We start from the raw sequence: 11,708 nt of genomic DNA on the forward strand, positions 1-11,708 counted from the left end.
CTCAGCCTCCCAAAGTGCTGGGATTACAGGCGTGAGCCACCGCGCCCGGCCGGTTTCTTTAGCTCCTAACTTACAACTCTCAAAGCTCAGAATACTGATTCAGTCAGGGTCCACACAGGAAAACAGAAACCAAAGAGATGATTAACAGAGATCATTTAGCCCTTGAATTTGGATTGTCATTTATTCACCAGAGCTGCCTAGAAACTGTTCTTTCTCTCTCCTCCAAGACCAGCCAGAAGCAAAATTTGTCCTTAGTCTCTAGTGGTTAGAAAAAGAGAGGACATATTGCCTTGACTTTGGGCTATCCTGATGGGTCTGTTCAGGTTCAAACTGGCCCATCACCCAGCTCACTCTGGATCACTTTTTCATGATTGGCAGATCTGCTCGGGGAATGAAAAATGCTGCTAATATCAGCCTGAAAAAAATATCATCAGGAAATTAAATCTGTGGCTTAAAAATCCCACACTGCTTTCTGGCTCTGGTCTGTCTCCCAACTGGGATCTCTTCCTTGGCCCGGAGGCCTCCTTCCGGCCTCCTCCCCCTCCTCTGGTTCTCCCACCCGCTGTCTTCCCTCCCACAGCCTCCCCTCCTCCCCGTCTTCTCTTTCTTATCCTATAGGACCTCCGGCCTGCCTTTTTTCTTCTCTCTGGGCTCCTCCCTGGTGGCTTCAAGCTTCCCTTCCTGTCTCCAGGCTTCTAGCTTTTCCCCAGCTCCACGGAAGCATCTGTCTGTCTCTCTTTCACTTCCCATCAGGGAGTCCTAAATGCTGAATAGGCCCTTCAGACCAGGCCCTGAAGGGGACTTGGCTGGGGCAGTGGGGGGTGGGGGGTGCTGGGGACCTGCTGAGGCCATACAGAAGCCCATTGATAGGCAGCCCTTCCACACAGACAACCCAGTCCAGTCTCCATGGCTCCAGTGGAGAGAGGTGTCCCTTGAGGTGGTGGCCAACATCCCGGCCACCATGAATGACCTCAGTGTCTTCGGTGGGCAGGGGGACCTTCATTCTGTAGCCTCCAAATCCTTCAGGCCAATCAGTTCCACCATGGGTGTGAATATATTCATCTTGAAAATAATTTGTCAGTACATCTCCATCAGTGGTGCTGATTTCATTAATTGGAAGAATTAGCTCTTTGTGGCCAATAGAAGTATATGGAGCCAAAACACACGGAATACTTTTCCCCAGTGACCCAGAGACCCTTGGACGAACTCCTGGGTGCCATGAAAATGGATCGTTTTGCAGAAAGAATACCATTGGATGTTTATTTAACATCACTCTCCATCCCCCCAAAAAGACCTTCAAAATGCTCTCACATCTGGCTGCTTTTCTTCTCTCACTTTTTTGTGCAGAGCCAGGGCAGGGAGGAAACTTCATCAGTCTGAAAACATCCAGCAGCAAAGTGTAAATTAAATGTGCAGAGAGGCCAGGGGAAGGGGAGTCTTACATTCTGGGGGTGGAGTAAGACTGTGTCCTCACCCCCACTCCATACTGGCAGAGCTGGTTTTTTACCCTGTGTCTCCCATTAGGAGCTATGTGACCTTGGGCCAGACACTTAACCCTTCTGAGCCTCAGTTTCCTTCTGGTAAAATAGGGAAATAAGCACATACAGGGCTGTTGGAGGGCAAAAGGGAATAATGTATGTAGACTGTATGGCACATAGACACTTGATTGATGGTAGCTACTATTGTGGTTGCTGGGATCAAAACCAGAAGAGAATCCCAACTGTTCCCATGCCTCAGAGACTCACCATTGCTGGCCCCATTCAGGGAGACAGATGGGCAAAAGTAAGTCCTATGGGAGGAGACAGATGGACAAAAAAGAGTGATCAAGGGGATCGGATGGAATGACAGGTCAATGGGGTAACAGGCAGATGGAACATCCCATGGGGAAGGCGGATTTATGACAACCCAAAAGAGACCTTGAAAGATGGTGTCCCATGGGAAGGACAGATGGATGAGGGTCCAACAGGGGAGACAGAGAGATGACAGACCAAACAGGAAGGCAGATGGATGGCAGTTTTATATGGAGGGTGGGCAACCCTGTGATTGGGGGAGAACAGATGGACAACATGCTGACGATGAAGCCCGGGCTTCCTGTTTAGTCTCTATTCCTCAGGCCTGGACATCCCTGAATTCATAAGAACTTTGGGGCTCTGTGAGGATGAGAAAGAGAGAGAGAGAGAGAGATGATTGAGAGAGAGAGAGAACTTCACACGGCCTGAGAAGATGTGAAACATCAGGGTCAGTCTGGCCTCTGTTCCTCCCTCCTCCCACAGCCCCTCCCTGGGTGGCCCCACAGATAAAGGCTTAGCCATGATGATGATGAGGAAGAGGAGGAGGGACAGAACTGCTTTTGGAAAGAAAGGGAAAATAAAAACTAGCTAAAAGTTTTATTTATTTAAAATAAAGGCTCAGTTATGCTTGACTGTAAACACGCAGGCCCATCCCTCCCTCCCTGGCTCTTCTTGTGGCAGAGGGCTTGGACCACACAGTGAGCTGGGGGCAGGAGGCAGAGAGAAGGCCAGTGTAGGCCAGGGGAAGGGGTGGGACTAGGGTGCCCCAGGTGTGGGGAGGGGAGAGAGGCTGTGGAATTCAGTGACCTGCTGAGCACAGCTGGGTTGGGCTGGCTAGACCCTCTGGCCCTGGCTCCTGGTCCTTCAGCGCACACCATCAATAGTCCATACGGCTTCAGCCCCACTTGCAGCACAACATGGGGAGGCCACAACATGGGGATGCCAGGGACATGCACACACACACACACGCACAGGTGTGCAGGCCTTTCTCTCAACTCTGTCTCCATCTCTTTGTCAGAGATAGCACAGTGGAGTCCTCGGGGAGGTGGGCCCAACTCCAGCTGTGAGTCACATCTTCTATTTGAACTAGAAATCCTACCTGCCTTTTGTCCTCTTTCTTGCAGGTTCCACCTGAATTCCTTCCATGCTTTTCAGCGACTGAACCATTTGGGTGGCCTGGAAGAGCCTGTGAGCTCCCTGGAGAAAGGAGACCGTGTGGATGGAGAAGAATCTGGAGTAGAGACGAGTCTGGGGACCCTGCCTTTCAAGTCTTTTGTGTGAGGGCTGCGTTGGTGGCCCAACTAGCCAGGGAAGGGCTATGGTATGCGGGGTCAGGCGGGAATAGGCAGGAAATGTTTGTGATAAGAGGCTTTGCCTCTTGCAAGCTCCTCTGGTTTCCAGACCCAGCTGCAGGATAAGGGCCCAGGAGCTGAGCAGGGAGCCTCAGAGGAGGCTGCTGCAAGAGCCAGCTCTTGGGATTTCAGCAGGCAGAGTTGCAATCAGAGGCCCCTGGGGTCCCTGAAGACCATGCCTGGGGATAGAAACGACCCTGGGAACCCAGCCAGGGCTGCCTTCCTTTGGGATCAGGAATTTTCAATCATACTTCAGAGGGCCAAAATAAGAAAAATAAAACAAAACAAACCCCGGCTTTGTTAATCCAAGTTGCTGAGAGGGTTGGAACTACAGACTTGACCCCCCATGGGATTTCATGCGCTGGATTGGTCCCAGTTGGAGCCATTCATTAATGTTAACCAGTAGAAATGGAAAATGGAAGGGTGCACTGACAAAAGACCAGGCTGGAAGCTCTGAGAAGGAATCTATCCCAAAGGGATCATCTGCTGGGGATAAATAGAGTCATCGAACAGTGTGTCATGCAGGCATTTGCAAAGCTTGGTGCTCCTTAGATTTCCAGTGTCTCCTCTTTGCCCAAGGCCCAGTGACTCCACCATCTGTGATTGACTTGGCCAGCTCACAAAGGAGCAAGATGTGCTTCACAGGAACACCCCATGAGCGGGGATGAGGCTACAGGCCACTTGCTATTGTACCAGCTCCCCTTCTTAAGGATTAGCAGCTTCTATCTATCCCTGGAGGCTGCACCGTAAATGCCTGTGTAATGCTAATTTGTGGTTGGCAGGAGATTGATTGGGAAGGAGCAGGACAATGGCAAGAGGAGGCTGAGCTCCCTCCTCCTCCTAGTGTAATGGTGTGCTTGCATGCTGTGTGTGTGTGTGTGTGTGTGTGTGTGTGTGTGTGTGTGTACGTGTGTGTCTTCTGGGAGAAATGTAGCAACAAGCCCACAGAAGAGATGATTATTCAAAGAGAGGAAGAAGATTTACTCACCGATGCCCAGAATCTGAAAGGCATGTCTGAAGTGGAGAGATGGGAGTCTATGAAGCACAAATCCAGGGAGATTTTTTGATGGGAGTAAGTGACCACCCATCACTCTTAACATATTCTATTCATTAGAACCAAGTCCCTAAGTCCAGCCCACGCTTAGAGGAAGAGATTACATGGGAGGCAAGAATCACTGAGAGCCGTTTCGGAAACTGCCTACACTTAGAAAAACACTTCAAGAGCTCCCGGCCAAGGGCCTGGCACATAGCAAGTGCTCAAGGAATTGTTACTTGGACCAATGACTCTTCTAGGATGTGAGCTAGGTTTTCCCACAGTGGCCTGGGTCTCTGCTGTCCCGTCTTTATTCCTGTTGGCACTGCTGGGTTTTCAGCAAAGGCTTTTTCCTCTGACACTGGGAGGTTTGTGACTAGGCTCTCTGGGTGTGGGCCAGCAGACAGGATAGATGCTAACTTACACTCTTGCTGTCTTCCGAACAGCCTCTTCATGACCATGTGTGGTCTTACTTTGTGGTCAGTGTACAGATATTTTAATTTCCTGCTCACCTGCTCAGAGGAGGATCTGATTTCTTCTTGCATTTATTTTTCTCTCCGGCAGCCTGTGGACAGGTATTTCTGTCTGACCATCTGGTAGCCATTCACCTTTATGGTGGCTTGAGAAAGGAATCAATTTCACTTGTTTCTTTAGTAATATCTGCCTCTTTTGACAGCAAGTTACCTTTATCACCTCTTAAAATTCTTACTATGTTGGACCTTCTGTTACCTTGGGGGCTCTTTCAATCCCCTAACTTTGTGCAACTGCATCTCCCTCTTTGGTTTAGCTTCTCAGGCCTTTCTTTTTGCACCACGGTTTAATACATTCCATATATACTTCTAAGTCTGCTGGTACCTCTCCCCACCCACTGCCTGCTGAGAGTGACGGATTCTTCCTGGCTGGACCAAGTCTAAAGTAATCAGAAAACAACTGAAAGAAAAAAGCTGACCCCTGCCCTCATCCTGCCCCTCTGCAGACTTCTTGAGGCCTTTTGTCTAATTGTGGTGGGTAATGTGGGCAGGGTAAAAAATGGGGAAGATAGAGCAAATTTTCTGGGCAAGAATGAGGGGAGAGGTGAGTGGAGCGTCTTCATCTTGCTCTGGTTTTGTATCATGGGTGTCTCCAGGGCCTACTGTCTCCTCTGAGACTCCTAGAAAGTGAGGAGCCATGGATTGGTATCCTACTAACAGATGGAGCATCAGAGGCCTGTGGTAAGGAGTATAATAAGCTCAGCTCGCCATGCTCTGTTTTGTTTTTGTTGGAAGAAGTGTTGAAAAAAGGAGTGGTTATACACTGGCCTATCTAGCTATAGAATACAAACACTTAGGGTGGGCAGCAGGGAATGCCTTTTCTGAAAATGATACTGCATGGAATGGATGATTAATTCCCTGGTTAAAATGAAGCCAGACTATCTTTCAGAGTCTTAAGCCTCCTCCCAATACCCTCCACATACTAGTTTCTAATTGGTTAATGAATATGGTCACTATTTCTAGGGCCTGTTGCTCCAGTGTAGTGATCAAGAGTGTACACTCCTATTTACAATAGCAAAGACATGGAACCAACCCAAATGCCCATCAATGATAGACTGGATGAAGAAAATATTGTACATATATACCGTGGAATACTATGCAGCCCTAAGAAGGAATGAGATCGTGTCCTTTGCAGGGACATGGATGAAGCTGGAAGCCATCATCCTCAGCAAACTAACACAGGAACAGAAAACCAAATACCACATGTTCTCACTCATAAGTGGGAGCTGAACAGTGAGAACACATGGACACAGGGAGGGGAACATCACACACCAAGGCCTGTCTGGTGTGGGGAGGGGAGGGAGAGCATCAGGACAAATAGCTAATGCATGTGGGGCTTAAACCTAGATGACGGGTTGATAGGTGCAGCAATCCACTATGGCACACATATACCTATGTAACAAACCATACCTTCTGCACATGTATCCCAGAACTTAAAGTAAAATAAAAATTAAAAAAAATTACACTGGAAAAAAAAAAGAGTGTGTACTTTGGTTAGATAGGGCTTGGTTTAGGTCCCAGCTCCTTTACTTACTAGCTATTCTTAGCTATGCTCTCAAAATTGTCACTTTTCTCATCTGTAAAATGGGTATATGAGGGTTTCCGTTTTCATAAGATTATTATAAGAGTTACACAAAGTAATAAGAGATAATAAATAAATAAATGCATAGAGCATCTAGTGTGTAGTAAACCCTCAAAGTCTATTATGTCTTCTTATCTCTGCCCCCTAAAAGTTTTCAGCAGCCAAAGTTTCAAATTTTGGAGCTTACCATCTCTGCTGCACATCTTACTTGACAGGGACTATTTCTTTCTTCCCCCTCCCTTGAATGTTGAGCTGCCACAGTAATTACATCGGATTACCCTCACCCCAATCTCCCTCCTAGACATCCTGTCCCTGGGACCTTGGCCCTGCTCTGTGCACCCGTGCTCCATGCTTTTCTCTGGAGTGTGAGCCAGTCTCCAAGTCCAGTTAGCATATCTCTGTGGAGTGTCCTCTGGGGGCCGAGGGACAGTCCGGCTGGGAGGTCTTACTCCTTATCATGGATGACCTCGTTGTGAACCTTCTTGAGGCAGTGGGGAGAAATGTAAAACATTCAGACAAGTTGTTATTTGTCATCCCTCTCGCCCACCCCTAAAAAGTTAACAGCATTTAACTCCCTCTCTAAAACACAGAGTTTAGTCAAAACCCTTTTTGTCTATAGACATAGAGTGAACGTTTAATTTGGCTCTGGAAGCTGTGCTGAAGAAACCACTCAGGAGGCCAGAGGGGATGTCTGTGGTGGGTCAGATCTCTCAGTGTGAGAGGGGGTTAGACGCGGAGACAGGGAGGAGTCAGTGTGGTCTGAGGCTCCACGGTGATCCAAGGCTGTGTCCACAGTGGCTCTGAGATGGAAGCTTCCTTGGTTTCTGCAGGACACCCTGGCAAAGCAGTGTCCCAAGAACAGTGTGTCATCTTTTTCATTTGGAAACTGAGACAGTGGTCTCCTATTGTAACAGGACTCCCCCACTCTGTCCTCTCTGAGCCCCATCTCAGGAGATTTTTGGCATGGATATCAAGGCAAAAGTGGGTAGTTTTTTCAGAGAAGATGAATCATCTGCATACTCTCTTCAGAGGGAATTGGCTTTCGAAACCCAAATCTCTCATGTGATGTAAATAGTGAAACTGAAGGCCAGGATGTCAGGGTGTTAGGGAGGTTGGCTATGCTAGGAAAGCAGGAGTGCTGAGTCAGTGGACGGAGGCAGATTTTGATGAGTGTTGCGAATTACTGGTTTGGCATGGAACATGAAATGGCTTTGTACCAACTCATTGGTGGGGATAAAAGGGGTTGGCACCAGCAGAGACCCTAACTGGCTTAGGTAGAGTGATGGTGTCTGTGACCTTCTTCTCAGAGATCACAGAGCTTCCCAAGGAGGGTGGAACTGATAACTTCCCTAAAGCAAGGAAGAGGGTCATTCTCCTGTCTCAGTTACTACTGTTCTGCCCGTCAGAGTGGATAAAGCATATTTCTTAGAGAGGACAACAGAAGCGAGGGGTTTGGGGAGGGAGGTGATCTTGAGGAGGGTAGGAGAAGTGGAGTGAAGACATTTTTTCTTTCTGATTCTTCCAGAAGAGGACTAAATTGGTTGGTGGATGATAGTTGTCCTTTGTATGGAGGCTGGATGTAGAACGTGCTGCAAGCTCTGCAAGCTGATTAGTTAATGTGGAAGCTGAAACCTACCTTGGGAAGCTGACCATTGACCATTGTCTTGCTTTTACCTGGGTTGCTTCCTTGTTTCTCTTTAGGTTTTTAACAAACGGTTAAGGCTGAACAGATCTCTGCAGTTACAATTATTCATACTAGAAGATCCTGCTAACCTCTTTGTTATTTGAGCAGCTGGATGAGATTCCTGATTTCCATAATCTGTACCTGGAGGTTTATACAGGAGAGGATCACTGGGGCAGACTTGAACCATGGTGCCCACAAGTGGGGAGGGTGCTCCAGCGGCCATGGAAAGAACTTCCTTCTGCAGTTGGAGACAGCCTTCTGTGTGGGTGAGTGGAGACATAATCCCTTTTATCCTGGCTTTGGTTTGCTTGATTACCTCTTTAGCAGTGCAGTTCGTGACTGCAACAGGTGTCAGACTTTGTAAAGGCAGAGGCTGAGAGCTGGCCAAGACACTTTGTCATTCCTGACCTGTATGGCTGGAACTTCTATACTATGCAGTCTTATTCCCAATTGCAGTCGCTTGTTCTAGGGATGGGAGAATAAGACATTGTGTTGATTTCTGACAAAGTCCATGAACCAGTCAGAAAGGGCGGTCTCTTCTTCCAAATCCAGAAAAGAAGCTACGATGAAAGAATTGGGGTGGGTGGAATGGGTGTGAGCGATGGTGGTTTGTCACTGTCTTGGAATATCGTCTTATGCTTTTACAAATCACAGGAAGCGAAAGAGAAGAAACAGCTGGATTCTTTTCATCACCTTGGCACATATTTTATCCTGAAATAACACACTACACTTTGAGAGAGTGTAGAAAGTGGGCAGTGCAATAGAATGGGAGCCGGGACACTGAGATCGTAGTCTGCTGCTGACCAGTTGTGGAACTCTGGCGAGTTGGCTCTCTGGGTGGATCCAGTTTGTCCTCTGTTGGAGGGAGCGGGGAGAGCAGGGGTGGACAGGGATTAGGTGGTCTCTAGTCTATGACTCACTGGCCGCAGCATGACCACCTCTCCCTCACGCAGCCAAGGATGGGGATTGCTCTCAGCTGCTGTGTCCTCTCCCCTCCCTCCCTCCCTCCCCAGCAGGTTATCATGCTGACTCAACTAACACAAACCCCCATCTGGATGCAGTCCAAACGCCAGATGTGCCCCCGATTAGTGTCGGTCTGGGGAATGTTTCCATGACTGAAAGGTCAGTGTCAGCTGGAAGTGCCCAGAGTGGGCGTCTGCTCCCCACCCCACGTCAGCTGCAAGGGCTGAACCTTCCATTATCTCACTGGCCAAGGAACGGAGCTGGGTGGGGTGGGAGGCAGCAGGGGTGGGGTGTTGGCCAAGTTCAGGAGGTCCTTGTTTTACTTGCCTTCTCTCTTCACTCTCAGGCTGAAGGACAGGGTGTGATTTTCCACTTGGAAGAGACTCCAGGGCTCTGCAGAGAGGGAAGCCCTGCTGGTGTGTAACTGAAAACACTTAGCTTCCTTTAGATCTGCAATGTGCTCGTGTCTCTTCTGATTTTCTTATGGGGGCTGTCACCTCCACTATGGAAAGAGAAATGAATGATAATATTGCGATGGGCTGGGCTGCCATGTTTTGCTCTATTTACAGGTCATTTTAAGTATCGCTTCTACACTTCAGATGGGCTTTCATGTTTAATTTCATGCGTGTAGGGCCATGCAAGGCTTTCCTCTAGGTAGCAATGAAAATTAAATACAATTGAGTTTGATGTGTACCTTATTGATTCCAGACCCATTTCAGTAGACTGTGACACTTCAGCGACCTGCAAATTCTACACATTAGAGTTCATATTTTATACAAACTCCGTACACCTAAGATGTGGGCTTAACATTTCTACCAACAACATCCAACTTCCAACAAAAGATGCAGGCCCATCAGAAGATGAAAGCTACTAATGAAGATGCATTAAAGATTATATTTATGGCCACCCCTTAGGGAAAAAAAAGATTCATAAATAATTTCATGGAAATTACACCCAAAATAGAGTCATAATTTCCTCAATTTCACGTTTTCCTTTTGGTTCTCTGCAGGCCACTTCTTGTTTCACGTGTCACCACAACTCCATTTTAAAGGGATGAGGTAGGAGAGGGGAGAGGTTGTATGTTAACTGGCCTGGGAACGGCTAAGTAATGAAAACGGCTCGGCACCTGTGATTGATAGTGTTCTGTCAAAGCACGGAACTTCTCTTCTTTGCTTGTGACTGACTGGCAGGTGACGTGTACTTCTCTGTGGCCCACGGCTCCTCTGGCAGAGGTGGCCTTACGTGGCTCCTCTGGCAGAGGCAGCCTTAGAGAAGGCCACTTCAGCAGGCGGAACAGTTGGTAATCAGAGGTAAAGTTGAGGAAGGCCAAGTGGGCAGGCCTGACCAGAAACGCTTTCAGGGTATTGTGGCAATCATCTCTCTTCTGCAACCGAGCTGGGAATTAGAGGCTTTCTTCAGCCCGGAGTGGGAGAAAGGGAATTTTTACTAGAGGGCATGGCCTTCTGAGGCAGAGGAAGAAAGTATCTTCTGCCAGCTGGGGCAGGGAACGGAGGTGAGTCAGAAAGGCTTGTGGAGAGTGGTATTCCCCACTGGGGGGTCACAGGGCCACTGGTAAAATGACGCCTAGATGTTGGTCTACAGCCAAGGTTCTCAACCTTGGCTGCGTATGAGAATCACCTGGGGAGCTTTTACAATCCTGATGTCCAGGCCCCACCTCAGCCAGATTACATCAGAATCTCTGGGGTGGGACCCAGACTGAGGTAGTTGTTAAGGCTCCCTGGGTAATTCCACTGTATATCCCGTCTTGAGACCCACTGATCTAGGACCTTACTAATCAAAGCGTTGTATGAAGACCAGCAGCATCGTATCAGCTGGGACTTGTGAGACTTGTTAGACACGTAGAATCTCAGGCCTCACCCCAGCATCTCCAGTTTAAAAATCCCCAGGAGATTTGGACTCTATTAAAGTGTGCGCAGCTGGGGTTTTCAAACTTGACTGCACATTAAAATCATCTGGAGAGCTTTTAAAAATCCCAATGCTCAGGCCACACCTCATACCAATTAAATCAGAATTTCTGAGGGTGGGAGGCAAGCAATTTTTTAACAGGTTTTCAGGTGATTCCAACGTGCATGAGTTCTCAGCCGTGGATACATATTAGAATCACCTGGGGAGCTTTTAAATCTCCGGATGCCCAAACCCTACTCTCAGAAATTCTGAGTTAATTGGTCTAGGATAGGCGGCAAAACGATTCCTAGGTGATTGTAATATGCAGCCAGTGGAGCCTCCCTTCCAGAATGTTGGTTCAGCTTCACTGAAGGTACAACCAGCTTAAAAACCCTCACTGCAAGTCAGTGGATCCAGTAACAGTTGGAGAAAAAGAATGAGCAGGCCATGGCTAGACTTAGCTTCCAGGGCTTTGATATTTGATCTCCTTACACGTGATAACTACGATTCTTTTTTTTTTTTTTTATGAATTCAGATATTTATATGCTCCTCTAGTTTTCTAATAAAGTTCCTTTTGAAAAATTCAACCTCAATGCAGCTGAGTTAAGAGATAAAAGCACTGGCCTACACCTGGGGCCACAGGATCTCAGAGCAGCTAAGGGGTTAGGTGGGATGGAGGCAAGAGAGGTTATGGTGGAGAACTTGGGTGTGCCGGGACCGAGAGAAAGACCCTGAGGGATAAGCAAAAGGTGAGCTGATTGCAATTTTCTTGTTCTATTTACTCTGTGATACTGTCATCATTTCTAACATGACTGTGGAGTCAGGTAGTTGTAGAATTGCTGGATTTAGCAAATAAAAACCCATGGCAC

At 47.8% G+C, this 11,708-nt stretch overlaps 1 long non-coding RNA gene across 1 annotated transcript; it reads left to right on the plus strand.

The window, feature by feature from the left end:
* Positions 1-7,773: 7,773 nt before the first annotated feature.
* LOC134756717 (uncharacterized) lies at positions 7,774-9,914 on the plus strand. Its single transcript, XR_010129811.1, has 4 exons — positions 7,774-8,237; positions 8,985-9,093; positions 9,281-9,350; positions 9,643-9,914. It is a non-coding gene; the product is annotated as an uncharacterized lncRNA (long non-coding RNA).
* Positions 9,915-11,708: the final 1,794 nt, after the last annotated feature.

Source organism: Gorilla gorilla, chromosome 12, assembly GCF_029281585.2.
Source record: "Gorilla gorilla gorilla isolate KB3781 chromosome 12, NHGRI_mGorGor1-v2.1_pri, whole genome shotgun sequence".
Lineage (NCBI taxonomy): Eukaryota > Metazoa > Chordata > Mammalia > Primates > Hominidae > Gorilla > Gorilla gorilla.